We start from the raw sequence: 16529 nt of genomic DNA, 5'->3' as shown, positions 1-16529 counted from the left end.
GGCCAGGCCTGTAGCAACACTGATATGTGTGCCTTTGGGGCCAAATGTTTTCATTCTAAGTGGAAACAAACGAGAACCCCCCAAAAACCTGAGGACCCACTTATAGAGCTTCTGAAGAGAAGCAGGAAGACTGTGAACCCATCCTAAGGGCCCCAGTTCTATGGGAAACCAGTTAATAAAAGGTGGCAGCAACCGGGCGTGATGTCACCCTCTCAGTTGCGACCTGGCAGGACTCCGGGAAGGAGCTCTGTCACCAGGGCAGGGTGGGCTCCAGCATGTGCCTCTGTAGTTACTGTGGGAAGCCAGAGCTTCCCATGGCCGAGGGGACCAAAGGAGCCCACCCCCAGACCTCAGGGAGAACAGAGCTGGATTGCAGGCGGACAATGTAGAGAAGGAGAATGGGCCTGAAACTCCACAGGGGCTGCTTTCGTTCTTAAATGTTTGTGTTCTGAGTCTGGTCACACTCTAAAGCCGGCTACACTAATCACTGGAATGACAGATGGGAAGGACCTATGAGGTCACCAAGCTGAGCCTGGCCTGCCGAGAATCTGTCTCCGCACAACACTTTCGAGACCATTTCCCTACCTCGGGTACACATTCCAGAGGACTGTGCTTCGCTCTGTCCCTCAAGAGCCAATTCCAGAATCCACCCACAGTAGATTTTAGACCAAAGATGCACCCTGGGTGGGGGTCAATTTTTAATTTTCCAAAGCACTGAGCAGACGCTTGGTGCCATGAAAAATTACTGAGGACCTCTCTTCCTCTGACGGTCCTATCCCACCATAAGATCTCGGATTGACCAGGCAGCTGGGGAGGCAAATCCTTCTAAACAAAGCTGCTGTCCATGCAGACTCACAGAAGGCTTGTTCCTAAATCCAGGCTGCCTGAGTAACACCTTTCCTGGGTTTAGAGTAATCATTTCTGTGCACAAAGACCCAGCCATAAGATGTTCATCACAATGCTGTTTATGGTTGAAAAAAAAATAATCTTCATGCTCAGTGATAAAGGTTGCTTAAATAAATCATGAATAAGCCATATAATGTAGAGAATATTATGAAGCCACTAAAAATAATACGCCAGACCTGAGGACCCACTTATCAAGGCCTCCGAAGAGAAGCAGGAAGGCTTCTAATTACACCAGACAAGGGCTAAAGATTGGTTTCATCACACCAGTCATTGAGAAAGAAAGCTACAAAGAGTATGTGGAGAACACGGTTACTCACTCTCTGTCTGGTTTGCTAAGACACATGCATGAAGGACAGAAGAGTGACGTAACTAGTTCTTAGTAAAGAACTGACCAGTACTATTTTCTTCCCTGCTACTTTTCAACCTTTCCTACAATGGATATGTTTTACCTTTGTAATTAGATACAGAAATGTTACTTAAAAACATTAAATTATGCTTCCTTCTGCCTGGCTACCTTTCTCACATTCATCATTGATAGAACCCTTGTAACGGAGGAAGAGAGGGAAAGAAAACTTGCCTCTTTTCTCCTAACTGGCTGCTGGGTGGCCTGGGTGCCAATGTGTCCTTAGGACAAGCACAGAACCAATGACAACAGCCAGCCGTGACTTAGTCCCAACGCCACTCGCGCAGCTCGTTTACTGAACAGACTCCCAGGGGCTTGAAAGGGTGAACGCCCTTTCTACTGCAGAGAGCATTAAATTAAGGAGTTTCTGAGGAAGCAAGAACACTCGCCCAGGTTTTTCTGCTGTAGAATCACATGTTTATGCAGAAAGGATCTTTCTTATTGACAGTCAATCGATAACTTCTGCAACATGTCTTTCCTGTGAAGGGGAGACTGAGTCCTGGAGGGTCCAAGTGTCTTATCCCTGCACATGCAAGTGATGTTGAGGACCCTGAGAGTGACTCTAACTTCCTCTGTCTCTGATGTCCTGCTCCTCCCTTACATGCCCCCCGAACTCCTAATCATACCTCATGGCCCACCTAAGTGTCACCTTCCTAGTGAATTCTCCTGGATTCCCTAAGCAGAGTTGGTCTAGACTCTCTCTTATCACTGTCCCTTATATGTAACTCAACTGTTGCATTTTTGGATACAACATTGCCATTATTTGACCCTGAGTCTGGCTCTCTTACTGGACTTGAGGGTGGAGTTTATCTCTTTGCATTCCTAGGGACTAGGGTATCACAACCAATAAACCCAAGGGTTTAAAGGCATTACAAAGCTATAATCCACCTCTGTTTCTAAGAGTTAGGAGGTGGGAGGAGAAGCTGACCATGACATGCGCCCGTGTCCTGGAGAGGCAGGCACTGTGGGTCAGGGACTGTATAGGACAATCTGGAGACAGAAACCTCTTTCCTGCCACTGCAGGAAGATGGATGGTATAGAAAGTGAAAGTCTCCATCAGAGGATTTCCTAGAAATAAGGAATTAGGAGTTTGATGGGGTGGGTGGGTAGTCACATGACATTCTAGAAAGCTTTGAAGAGAGGTGCACCAGAATATGAATCCTAAGTCTATACCTTACTACGACCCTGAGCACATTATTAAACATTGAGTCTCAGTTTTCTTACCTAATATTGATACTTTGCAGGGTTGTTGATAGCCTTAGAGATCATGATTGCAAAATCCCTGGTACATGGTAAGTACTCAGTAATGGCCTTCATTATAATACATTCTCGATTCCACAGACCGTGACTCAGGGCCCACCTACAGTACTCACAGAGTCACTCCTCCAGATGCAAGCTGAGACAAGAGGGAACCAGAGAACCTCAATTGGCCCCCGAGAGGAGGGGAGCCCAGGAAAGAACTCTGGGCCCCTCAAGTTCAGGGGATTGGGCTCTACACAGCACATTATTCTCCCCCATTCTTCCAGAAGTAGAGAAAAGGATGATAGTCCCCCTTAGTGACACTGGCCTGCTTGCAGTTACTCAGGAGACTGGGGCAGGGAGCAAATGATATAGTTGAAGAAATGATAGCAGCAGTGTGACCAAGAGCTCAGGGGTTGGTTCTTGGGCAGGGACAGCGGCATGCTCGCCAGCGCACAGCAGAGTCCTGCAGCCCATGATTGATGGACTGGGCTTTTGGCAAGCCACCGGTGGGAAGTTGGTGACAGACTAGTTTCTATAGAGGAACAATACCCATCAGGTGCACCCCCCTGCCCAGGGATGGGAGCCCCACATAGCAGTGGTGTCAACAGTTTGGGATCCACCTATCCCATGGCGGACCAGCCCCATCTCACCACCAGGTGGGAGCAGGTGGGGGCAGATGCTTGAGGAAGAGCAGGATGAGCATCTTTTTTAGACAGGCTCTAGAGCAGGAACATCTCTTTCCTCCTCCCTCTGGGCCAGTGCCTCCAGTGGGGCCGCTCTCCCCCAGTCTCAGCTCATGCATGCCTCCTGGGGGAAACCATCCCCGAGCCCCTGTGACTGGTGCGGCTGTCCTTTTTAAGCCCCCTTTGATTAGCACTGTCTCTGACACATGTTTTGTATTGGTCTGTTTCTTTGTCTATTTTTCCTAGATAGTAAACACATCTATATGTGTTTATATATACTGATTATATATACTGATATATATATATCAGTATATATATATATATATATATATTATATAGTATTATATAGTATTATAGTATAATACTATTATACTACTAATATTATAGTATATAGTATTATATAGTATTATATAGTATATATATATATATATATATACTGATTATATATACTGATTATACTGATATATAATCAGTGCCCAATAAATATCCACTGAATGAGTCGATGGGTGGTGAAAGAACTTTGAGAGTGGAAAACCACCATCATTATCCTATGTTATTATTTGGAACATTACAGCACAGGGAGCAAGCACGTGATTTTTCTTTTTGTTTCTCTCCATTAATATACATATGTACACATGTACCCACCCAACCATAGGACCAAGAATTTGAGAATACTTGGACTCAGTTAAACTAAAAAAATATTTGCTGGGCACCTACTAATGGCCAGGCACTTTTTAAAGTACGGGGATACATCAGTGAACAAAATAACACGCACTCTGATAAAATACATGGTTCTAACAATTTCCTGGAAAACCTGCCATACAGCCAGGGAAATTATCTCATACTTTAAGTCTGTATTTAGAGTCCTTAAGATTCTGTTTTGGTTCAGACATTTCCAGGAGTAGAGTTCATCATGGAGTCTTGAAAAGCAAACCAGTGGGAGACAACGATTTGTCCTTCAGCATAGCAAAGACAGTGACTTTCCATGGATAACGCTGATTGTCATGGTCTCCAGGAGGCACCTCTTTGCAAAAACACTGGACATACACCCTTGACTTTCAATGTTCTCCTCCAGCATGAGCATAAACAAATGGATTCTCTTTTTTACATGTGTGTTTAACATGAGGGTTGAGTTCCTGTGTCCTGGTTTTTTTTTTTTTTTCTTTTCCCTAACCATGGAAATAAAGCTTCTGTGAACATCATCTTGAGTTTATCATTTTTTAAAGAAACAGATTGAATCTCATATATTTCCCCTCCCCTGGCTAAGATAGGGATACTCCCCATCTGTTGGTGGCCTTTCCATACAGCAGGTCCATCCACTGAGAACACTAAATTGCTTTCAGTGAATCCATTAGCTTTGAGTACAGATGAAAATTCCATCCCACTCCCACTGAATGAAGATGTACTTTAATCACTCGTGTTTACCTGTGTGAAAGGAGTCAAAAGGAAGGTAAAGTTAAAGATCGTAGATGTTCTGTGACCATTTATATCACCACCAGGGAAGATTATTTCCAAGTGCCTGTTCTGCCTTTGGCAGGTGAGTAGCGCCATTCTCCTATGTACAGTCAAGTCATCATGAATTTGGTGCTAATAGGTGTCCAGACCTGGGTGGAGCGCATGAACCACAGAAGAATCAGAACAGGATGACACAGCACCTGCTCTCATAAAAGGAATCACACTTTTTTTGAGAAAACCAAAATTTAATAGTGAGGTTGAAAGACATATGGAACTAATAGTAAGTATTTGCAAAGAGAGGAAGAAGGGATCCCTGGGTTGAAACAACTCCCAGCAGACTTCATAGGCATATCAGACTGGAAGATGGGCCTTGAAATTGGAGAGGTTTGGACATCAGTGAGCTTAGAAAGAAGGGCGAGCAAGAACATGGTCAGAAGAGTTGTCTGGTGGGAAGAGTGAGAACATCATTCAGGCTGCCATGGATGGCTCCTGTGCAAAAAGAATTAGAAATAAGTTTAGACATGAGAGACTATGGACTTTGAAAAACAACCTCAGGGTCTTGAAGGGGCGGGGGGTGGGAGGTTGGGGAACAAGGTGGTGGGTTTTAGGGAGGGACGTATTGCATGGAGCACTGGGTGTGCTGCAAAAACAATGAATACGTTACGCTGAAAAGAAATCTAAAAAAAAAAGAAAGAAGTTTAGAAAAGAGAGTTTAAGTTAAACTGTAGATGTTACTAAATACTGGGCTGAGAAGTTCAGGTTTCATCTGCTATGCAATAAAAAGACATTAGTCAAGTCATGGATGGAGAAGCAGCCATAGAAATATTCATTAGACAGCAGCCTTCACAGTGAACTAGGAAAGAGAATGGAGTTTTTAAAAAAACCCATCAGAGGAAAGAGCTGTTGATATGTTCGGTTAGAGTCACAGCATTGTGATTTGAAAGAGGAATTGACACATTGAGAAATAATAAATTAGGATTGGTTAAGGACATATATGACAAGGTAAAATAAAACAAGTCTAGAGGGCAAACAACAAACCCCCAAAACACAAAACTTGCAACATTCATAGCATAATGTCGGTAAAATTTGCCAAAGAAAATAAAAAAGGAAAGAAAGCCTCACAAGTCAGTAGTAAAATAGAACAAATTAGAAAAATGGACAAAGAACATGAACAGGAACATTTCCACAGAAATCAAAAGGTCTATTAAACTGCAAGCCATACTTAACCACACTAAGGTATGCAAGATTAAAAAAAAAAAAAACCCAAGATATTATTTTTGCTTACTGATTTGGGTAAAAATAATGATAATTGTTCAATTATAATACCTAGTGTCTGCAAGGAATACATTATTTATGGGATAGTAAATAGTATATCCTTTCTGGAGAGCAATTTGGCAATATCAAAAATATTACAAATATTTTTATTCATCTTGGGCCTAGGTTTTCTCTACTTCTTTTTTTTTTTTAATTTTTTTTTTTTAAGATTTCATTTTATTTATTTGACAGACAGAGATCACAAGCAGGCAGAGAAGCAGGCAGAGAGAGAGAGAGGAGGAAGCAGGCTCCCTGCTGAGCAGAGAGCCCGACGCGGGGCTCGATCCCAGGACCCTGGGATCATGACCTGAGCTGAAGGCAGAGGCTTTAACCCACTGAGCCACCCAGGCGCCCCGGTTTTCTCTACTTCTCATGAGTCGTGTCTCATGTATATACATCAATGCCTTATTCATAGGTCATATAATTGAAAATAATCTAAATGTCCATAATAAGATGTTGGATATAAAAAGTATGGAATATTATATAGACATTGGAATCAGTGAAGAAAAATCTTTAGTACATGGGAAAATGTGTGTAACATATTCTTAAGTTTAAAAAGCAGATTATAAACAGCTTGCATGATATGTTCCTAATTTTTAAAAATCTGTGTGTATAAATAATATGTGTATTTTGATTCTAATTCAAACAAGCTAGCTGTAAAAAGATATTTTAAGACAGAAAATCAAACATGGTCTCATTAGATGAAGTTGAGAATTTATTGTTAATTTCACCAGGTATGATAGTGACAGTTTAGTTATGGTTTTAAAAAGCTTTTAGTGTTAGAGATACATACAAAAGTGTTATAGGGAGTTCGCTTTACAGTACTAAAAAATAAAGACAATTAAATGAAAAAAATGACAAAATGTTAATAAGTATTAATTATATAGTTCTCTCTATTTTGAAAATTCCCATAATGAAAATGTTAATCTAAGGAGGTAGGCAGAACCCAGCCACAGTTTAAAATCAATGTATGTGTATGCATAGAAAAACTTGGAAACAGTATATACCAAAATAGTTAGAATTTGCTATTTAGATAAATGCTTGATTTTTATTTTCTTGTTTTTTTTATAAACATATTTTTCAAATTTCTACTGTGAATATATCATGCTTTTATAATTAAAAAAAAAAGAACTCTAGGGGTGCCTGGGTGCCTCAGTACATTGAGCATCCAGTTCTTGATTTTGGCTCAAGTCATGATCTCAGGGTCATGAGATCAAGCCCCTGGTTGGGCTCTGCCTTCAGTGTGAATCTGCTTGATATTCCCTCTCTCCCTCTGCCTCTGTCCCTCCCCCCCATTCTCTCTCTCATTCAAAATTAATAAGTAAATTCTTAAAAAAAAAAAAAACAACTCTAAATGCTCTTTTTTAAGCTTCCTAGTTTTGACTTTACAAAAGTAAAGGAAATGGTGACACCAATAGCCGAAATGGAGAAGATGAGAACCAGGGAAGGTTTAACAAGGAAACACTCAAAACAGGGCCTAAAAAAGTGGTGGTGATGGTAGATATCCAAATGGAGTTCTGAACTCAATGAGAAGAGGGAGTTGGAATGATGAAGGGGTTAGGGAAGGCAGAAGCTCTGAGTTTAACCCTTAGAAGTATGCAGATATCAAATACAACAACTTTGCAGGTCTACCTTGGAAATAATGGTTTTGAAAACTGAAGTTTGTTTTTCTTCTCATTCATTTATTACACATGGTCCAGGTACTGTTTTAGGTGCTGGAAGCACTGTGGCAAAATGGAGACACTTGACTATGTCTCCACGGACTTACAAACTAGCGTCAGAGAGAGAAGTTAGACCCCAAACTACACAGTCAATTATAATAATTATTATAATTGTTATTGTTATAAGAAGAAGTACAAGGTACCAGGAGAGCTTGTAACAGAAAGACTCGACCTAGTTCTCTGACATTCTGGGAAACTTTCCTAGGGAAGTTTTATTTCTGAAGGATAAATAGGAGTTCTGCAAAGAATGGGGTAGGAGCATTCAGACCAAGGGATGAGCTCACCCAAAAGTCTTGATGTTGGAAAACAAAAACAAAAACATGACCACTTGAAGGATAAAGAGAAAGCCAGTGTATTGGGAGCAGAAAGTGAGAGATAAAGGGGTATAAGACAAAACTGGAAAGAGCAGCCATGGAGAATATGAGAAGGTTTCTGGGCCATTATAAAGACTGTTACTATGACAATACTTTCTTCTAGGTAAACAGAGAGGCCAGTAAAGGAGTGCAAATGCGAGCGTGGTCCCTGCAGTGCAGACATCTGAAATGAGGTCCTGCCAAGAGTATTCAGAAGACTATTGAACTGTCAAGGTGGAAGAAGTCAATGCTTTGGACTGGGGTAGTAGCCCTGGAGGCAGAGAGAAGTGGGCAGGTTAAAAAAATATATGTGAAAATTTCCTGAGGGAGAAGACAAACTAGCAAAGGGGCCTGAGAAGCAACCAGAAAAAGAGAAGATCAGGAAACCAGAATCAGGGAAAGCATGTTTTTCTGGAAGGAAAGAGTGGTCAAGCAGGTTGGTCCCTGCCAAAGAGTATATATTGGAATTAGCACAATACAAGTCACTGGGGACTTTGTGAGGGCAGTTGGGGCCAAGTGCTGAGCGAGGAGGTGGGGAAATGGGAGAAGTGAAGCATTGACACGGATGCCGAGATGTTTATTGGAAAACAAGAAGAAGAAGATGAAGGGGGGAGATGTTTAAATTTGAACTTGTATGTAGGAATAATCCTGAAAAGAAAATAGGAGAAGTGATGATATAAGATTTGGCAGAAGTAAGAGGAGATGGGACTCCGAGTGCAGTGTGGGGGATGTGGGTACCATCCTCAGCAGGAGGCGTACTTCCCTTGACATCAGTGGGGGGCAAAGAAGAGAGACGGACAGACTCAGGGGAATTTATGGATCTACTGGCAAGACCTCGAAGGAACTCCTTTCTGATTCCCTGTGGTTTCTCAGAAGTGAAAGGGTAGTTAGGTTTGGTGTGTGTCATGTTTGTGGAGCGTGTGCGTATGTGTGCTTGTGGGCTCTAAGAACAGAGGAGGCTGGAAGAGAAGGTTTGAAGAATCACAGCACACAGCAGGAAAGCAAACCAACCAGAGAACTAAAGACCTAGGAAAAGGAGACTGAGTCCAAGTCAAGTTAAACTGAGTTCCAAATGTGGACCAATGACCAGGCGAGGGGACAGTCACTTCTAAAGCCATGACAGAATAACAACCAGGACGTCGGGTGGGCCACAAACGCCACCACGGGAAGCTGGACAAGCTGAATCATAAAAATGGTAGTGAGGGCCCGCCCTCTTATGCCGGGCGCTCTGAGGACCGATGTGCAGTAACTCACCGAACCCCAACAACAACGCTACAGGCCGCACACTGCTCTTTCCCTGTGAGAGCCGAGGAAACAAAGGCTTGTACACATTGCCCAAGGTCAGCCAGCTTGCAGGTAGAAGCAGAATTCAAAGCCACTTTACTCTGCAGCATCCATGAGGTTCCAGGCCAGCAAGAAATCCATGGGGCACCAGAGATTCACTTAACATTTCTGCTATTAATTAATTTCAAATAAAACCAAGACCTCTCCCCAAACTCCCTAACCCTTTCCTGTTTTATTTTTCTCCATAGTACTTATCAGTCTCCATTATATGCTCATCGCTCACTTACTCACTTTGCTTGGGATCTGACTTCTGCCGGGCTTCCCGCTTTAGCCACTGGTGTCCGGCTACACCGTTCCTCTCTGGACATTTTTCATTCATGGTGTCTAAGTCCCTCCTAACAACTGAAGATAAGCCATAAGCAGCTGTGACATCAGGAGCCTGAAACGGTGAAATTATCTCTGGATACACATTATGATGTCATGAGGGTATTATTCCTTGCAAAACAAAACAAACAAAACGGGGCCGTTCTTATGAAACACTGGTATTTGCATCCCAGCTCTAGTACTTACTGTCATCTCTGGGCATTGGCTTCCCCACCTGTAAAATGGGCATAATAATCCCTTCTTATGAGCCTGTTGCCGGGTTAATAAAATGTTATACCAAGTCCCTAGGGCACGGAGGGTGCTTAAAAATAACGTTTTTCCAGCCCTTCCCTTACTCACTCTTTGGCCTGCTGTTACCAAATCCCCAAATAATGTGACCAGGGACTCTTCCCTCATTTCTTTTTTTTAGTGCCCTAGAACAAAGGGAACATAATCAAGAGTGGAAACATTATTTGATATCTGCTTCAAAAGCAGGCTGCATTTGATGTATCAGGCTGATGTGTGATCCTCGATCTACTAGATATTAGTATTAGACTGCCGGCTTTGTGCTGTTTATATTGGTAACATGACCCTGACCGGATCCCCAGCTGTGAGTATTAAAATGTGGGCTTTCAGTGGTTGTTGGACTTTTTTTCCTCCTCCTGCCAGGATGAGGTTGAATAAGCAGCCAATGTAACAGCCTTCAGCTGAGTGCGCTGAACTCTTAAAATTCAAAAATCGGGGTGTAGGGAAATCCTCGTATCTCACGTTGCCCCCGCTCACCCCCAGACTACTACAAGGTGCTCCCTGGACTCTGTTTCTTAGGCTGCGTTCACCATCCTTACCCGGGCCCTGCCTGTCCGGAAACTCACAGACCCTGCTGGTTGCTGAAGGAAGGAAGCCAGGCAGGAGAAGACTGGAGAGAAGATTTGCAGAAGAGAAAGTGGGGCGGGTTGTGACTCCCAGGCATGACCAGGAGAAGAAGAAAAAATGAGAAGGAGGAGGAATGGAGGAGGAAGGAATGAGAAGCCGGGGGAGGAAGAGGACAAAGAGAAAAAGAAGGGGGGAAAGGAGGGATAAGAGGATGGAGAATGGGCTGAGCATTTGATACATATCATGCTCTTCTCAACCCGCTTAATTTCGTTTTCTCAACAATCCTACAAAGTAGGTCCTTGAGTACCTTAAGGATGGGTCTCCATTCTGTCACTCCTGCCTGTCCTTTCTGCAAGCCATTCTGGGCACCAAATATAGTTTTCCACTCCATAGAATAAAATGCAACCTCGGCAGCAGGCCATCCAAGGTTCTACGGGAACGGTTCCCCCATGGGTGAGGGCACCACGTAGCACCAGCCAAACCCATAGTCTTTTGAGAATAAAAGCAAGTGCCATTTGCAATAATGCTGGGAAAACAGATGAAAACCCAGCCTGCGGGGCGCCTGGGTGGCTCAGTGGGTTAAAGCCTCTGTCTTCAGCTCAGGTCATAATCCCAGGTTCCTGGGATCGAGCCCCGCATCAGGCTCTCTGCTCAGCAGAGAGCCTGCTTCTTCCTCTCTCTCTCTGCCTGCCTCTCCGCCTACTTGTGATCTCTGTCCATCAAATGAATAAATAAATTTTTTTTTAAATCTTAAAAAAAAAAAAAAACCCAGCCTGCACGGGTAATGCGGACGCACGAGCCACCTCCATGTCCAGACTATGCTGTCCACCTTGCTGAGCCACTGTGTCCTACCATGTTGTGTCGCGTATGTGGCAGACTGACCAGACCCTACCTTCCTCACTCCAACCTGGAAAACTCCTTCTTCAGCCCCCCTTCAGAAACAACGGTTCTGTGAAGTTCATGTTGAGTTCTTCAAAGCCAGCTTGCAGAGTGGTTAGAGGCCAGATACCGTACCCTTGATGAATCCAGGGGATCAGACCCCAGCTCCACCACCGGCATGCTGCACGTGCTCGGGGAACTCACTCACTTTCTCTATGTCTTGGCTCCCTTTTTTTTCTAATGTTGCGATAATAGAGCCTTCTTCATGGGGTGGCTTTGAGGACTGAGCAAGTTCACAAGTGCATGGGTTTCGGGGGAATCGTGGGCTGCACAGTGACATGGCGCACAGATGTGCCCGTGTTCACCCATGTACGCACACCTGAGTCCATCTGTAAGGCACACATTTTCTCCTTTGAGGACAAAAAGAAATTGTCAAGTGCAATGTTAAATGTCAGAGGATTCATAGATCCTTTTGTCTATAATAACCCCCAGTTTTTATCATGGTGATTTTGACATCATCTTAAGCAATCCAACATGTTAAAATTTCTAAGATCCCTCTAGGACTCAAGTAATTCTAGGAGGTATCCCACATAGGCTTCTTGCCAGCAGGAGTGTGGGATGGTCTCAAAATGCCTTTTATAAATAAGCAGAATAGGTTCCCATCCATGTGATGCTATTTCAGAGTTCAGTAACATTTATTTTACCCAAGACCTGCCTTATTAAAGTGCTAATACTCCTGAGGTAAGTAACTGATCTTTTCTATCTTCAGTTATTTTTACCTTAGTGTGAATGCATTTCCAATCCTGTTTGAGTGAAGGCATGGGAGAAGATACCAGATATTCCTAAGGGGTGGAAGCAGGGACTTTGAAGGGTAAGAAAGAGTGTGGAAAGGCAAGACTTCAGAAGATAAAGATGAATTCTGTCCACATCATACTTTCACCTGGAGCAAAACACGCTTGCAGGACTCATAATGCTAAATACCTTCTGAGTCTTAGCCGGAAGTGGCCAGACAACCCCTCCAGCCCCCCACCAACGCCCTCAAACACACACACATACACACGCACTTGACTCAATTCAAATCATCTGCCTCCCTCAAGCCCGGGTTAACAGGGACTTTTGCTATTGTTGTTGTTAGTCTCTGGCTGTCATTTTGAAGCTTTTTCCCCCACAGATTTTAATTGAATGTTCCAGAGGGGAGGTATTTCCAGCATTTAGTTTTGAACTTTTGCCTCACATTGTGACCAATTAAAATATGACTAACAACAGAACACACTTTCTTTTTCTTCAAGCATCACCCCCAACAGAGACAATGGGACTTGAACACCATATTATTATTTCCCATGCTGTTTGACTTAAATCAGGGAAAAGTTTTGTTTTGTGTGGTTTTTTTCTTTTCTTTTCTTTTCTTTTTTTTTTGGAAAGTTCTTTGAAAACTTTTCGACAATCTCATTTGGTCTTTTCTTCCCCTGTTCCATATACATATTGGGTGGAATTCTTCATAGTCTTCTTTCTTTACAATTTTCATGTCAAACCTCCTTCTATAATACAGAGTAATGGTCCCTGCTGCGTGACTGAAAGTCAAGCCATGGTGGACGGCTTTCAAGATGATACTAATACACAGATAGAGGGTGCAAATCCATCTGAGCCCTGCCTGGCCAGCAGCCCTCCACTTCTGTCCCCCTGTGGCCTCTTTTCCCTTTCCCCACGTCTTTGGCACACCCCTCAGGTTCCCAGCCACCTCTCAGGGAAAAGTCTTCTACTGAGCAAAGAAAAGAGAATACATCATTGATGAAGGGCTCAAGGCTGCTCTCTCCACATCTGAAGTGTATCCATAATGGCACTCTTTCTTCCCTCTAACCCTCAACTTCAAGAATTCCTCTTCTTCTTATGCAGCTGATTCCTTTCCTTTCTGCCCACCTTTGGCTTTTGGCTAAAAAAGTATTTTCCCTTCTGTCTTGTGCATTTTTATTCTCCCTCTTCACAATCTCTCAAACTAAAAACACATGCATGGTTCCCCCCTCGTTCTAACAAACCTCCCTGTAAACTCCTCCCCCTACCCCATCACCTTGTCTTTCTCTTCCACTACCAGGCTGCTGGACAGAATAGCCCATGCCCCTCACTACAACCACCTCAACTTGACCGGCCCCCGATATTCAGATCCCACCATATTAGATTCTATTGACAGTGTGATCCACGCACTCCCACAAAAGTCAGGAAAGGACCCGGTTCTTAGTAAATTGCCCTTGGATTCAGGCCAGGACTTTGGTAATAGGGATAATGTAGTAAATGAAAACAAAAAGTGGAGCTTGAAACTCAACTTCCCTCCCTCTTTTCTGGATAGAACCAAGGAGGATACGGAAAGAAAAAGAAGCTTCCGGCTGTGCCAGAAACCCTTACGAGAAAGCAAAGGAATTTCACAGAGTTGAAGAGCAAGCCTCTGAGAAAGATGTTTGCCCTAAAGATGCTTCGAAAGGCAAGGAAGAAGCTTATCTATGAAAAGCTAAGCATTACCACAGGAAATATAGGCAGATGTACAGAATGGAGCTTCAAATGGTGACAATGGCAAGAAAAGTTGGCAACTTCTACGTACCTGCAGAGACCACACCAGCATTTGTCGTCAGGATCAGAGCTATCAGTGGAGTGAGCCCAAAGGTTCAGAATGTGGGTGTTGTAACTTCTTTGCCTTGAGCAGATCCTCAGTGGCACCTTTGTTAAACTCAACAAGGCTTCAGTTGACATGCTAAGGATTGTGGAACCATACGTAGCGTGAGGGGGACCCAGACCTGAAGTTGGTGAATGAATTGATCTACAAGTGTGGTTCTGGCAAAATCAACAATGAAGCAAATTGCCCTGTCAGAAAACACATTGATTGCCCCATCTCTTTGTAAATATGGCATCATCTGCATACAGAGTCTGATTCACGAGGTCTATTCTGTTGGAAAACGTTTCAAAGAAGCAAACAACTTCTTGTGGCCCTTCAAAAGATCTCCTCCATGAGGGGGTATGAAGAAAAAGACCACCCATCTTGTAGAAAGTGGAGATGCTGGCAACAGAGAGGACCAGATCAATAGGATTATTAGAAGGATGAACTAAGGTATCTACTGTGATTATTTTTTGTAATTTCATCATTTGATAATAACTAGTTTCATACTGAAAACAACAACAACAACAATAACTCAAGTGCTCTTTTTTGGTCTGGTTCCTGAGCCAAAACTCGTCTTGGAATGCCTAGACCCAGAGATGGTAATACTAGGACCCCTCAGCAGAAAGTGGGGGTGTCCGTGTCCACACCAGTCCTTGACATTGAGCCTGTGGGAGATAGAGCAGGAGATGGAGACCTGGCATTGCTATAGGGAGCATGACTCCAGCTGGGAGACAATCAGGCAAAAGAGAAGCAACAGAACATGCTCCTCCTTGCTTCTCTGGGCCTCTGAGGCTCACGGGATTGTTTACGCGTGTGAAGGAGAAATGGAGGTGTCTACCTTTCTGGAGGTTCCTGCCCAGTCTTCTGTCCTATCACCTTCCTGCATATTCTCCAGTCCGGCTACTCTCTTTAGTCAAGAGAGCAAGAGGAGTGTTCCTCAACAACATTACTTGCACATTTACCACTGGCAATCACTGCTCTCTTCTGCTGGATAAAGTTTCTGACAAACTTTTTGAAGTTCATCCCTTCTCCAGGTCTGAAAAGAAGCCTCTTCTTTTTAATCAAGCAGGTGGCAGGATAAGACAATGACTCTTATTCTCTCCCCCAGCCAGCTCCTGTCCTTCCCCCCATGTGCACATTCTCTAGGAAGGAACCTCGGAGCACTAGAGCTTCCAATTGGGGTCTTGGCCTCTGTGCCAAGTGCCAAGTGATGTCTGGCAGTGCCCATTCTGATGCGTCCTGGCGGGCGAGCTGAGGCCCCCAGTACATCTCACATGAACCGTGAAATAGCCAGCAGATGGCCAGCCATTAGACGTGTGGTCACTACTGACCCAACCTAGATTTGAACCTGTGACCCCTAAGTAAAGAGTTTTACGTTGCAATAACAATGCCTGAAGGGTCTAGGTGCTCTCCAAATCCCTACCTTTTAAATTAGCACTTTGTAGTTAGTCACTGAGGAAGGAGAAGAAAGGAAAGAAGGAATGAACTGAACACCTGCTGTCCTTAAGGAAAGGAGGAAAACTGGGGGAGGGGAAACTTGCTCTTACAGCCTCGGTGGGGAAAGCTGTTGCTTTTTAAAGCAGGGTGCCATTTGAGAAGTGACTGCCTCTTACCATCACTCTGCAGGGCTATTGGAAACACCTGCGTTGGCCTTCACTCTGCTTCATTGGTTGTCTTCATTTGCTTGCTTAAACAACTGGAGGCATTTATACCTTCGTAACAAAATCACTTTCTTGAACAGGATACCGATAATGAAAGGAAATTCTCTTCTCCCCAAAACTCTCAGGAGCTTCAACCCCCTCCTTATTAATTCAGTCTACCCAGCTCAGAGGTGGAGAATAAATACGATTGTGCCCATTTTGCAGATGGGGATGGTGGGAAGTTCAGAGGCTTAATGCAGTCTTTATTACCCATGTGCCGAGAAATCGTCTCAGCCATTGACAAACCACAGAATGAAAGTGATTCATTCACAGTGTCAGTTTGTTCCTCTGCAAATAAGGATGATAGAAAGTTTGCGGAGTGCGTGAAATCATGCATCCAGGTCCGTGCCTAGTGTGCAGATCTGCCAGGCGGCTGCTCTGCACACCTCAACCAATATTTTGCCACCGGTCATCTAAAACACGGCATGAATGACGCCCCCTAGAGTTGCCCAATCAACAGCCATGCCAACCCCAGTGTGACTCACAATGCTTTCTCTGTAAGCATTAGCAGTCGTTGTTAGTCTGGAAGATCGTCTTCTGGCCACAGCAGGGTAGGTGGCCCAGAACAGCCCTCTCTCCAGGCATATGCCACACACAAAAAGAAATGTCAGTTTAAGGACATTGGGAAGTCACAAAGGCTGTGCAAAATCATGCTGTCGATATCCCAGAGAGGCAGGAAGACCATTGAAAGCCGTCTTCCCCCTAGAAC

At 43.7% G+C, this 16529-nt stretch overlaps 1 pseudogene; it reads left to right on the top strand.

Annotated features, from left to right (window-relative positions):
* The first annotated feature begins 13841 nt into the window (after positions 1 to 13841).
* Positions 13842 to 14569, top strand: LOC123954534 (annotated as a pseudogene).
* The last annotated feature ends 1960 nt before the right edge of the window (positions 14570 to 16529 follow it).

This window comes from Meles meles, chromosome 12, assembly GCF_922984935.1.
Source record: "Meles meles chromosome 12, mMelMel3.1 paternal haplotype, whole genome shotgun sequence".
In the NCBI taxonomy this organism is placed as follows: domain Eukaryota; kingdom Metazoa; phylum Chordata; class Mammalia; order Carnivora; family Mustelidae; genus Meles; species Meles meles.
The sequence above is the reverse complement of the archived record's forward strand: the minus strand, read 5'-3'. Positions and strand labels throughout refer to the sequence as shown.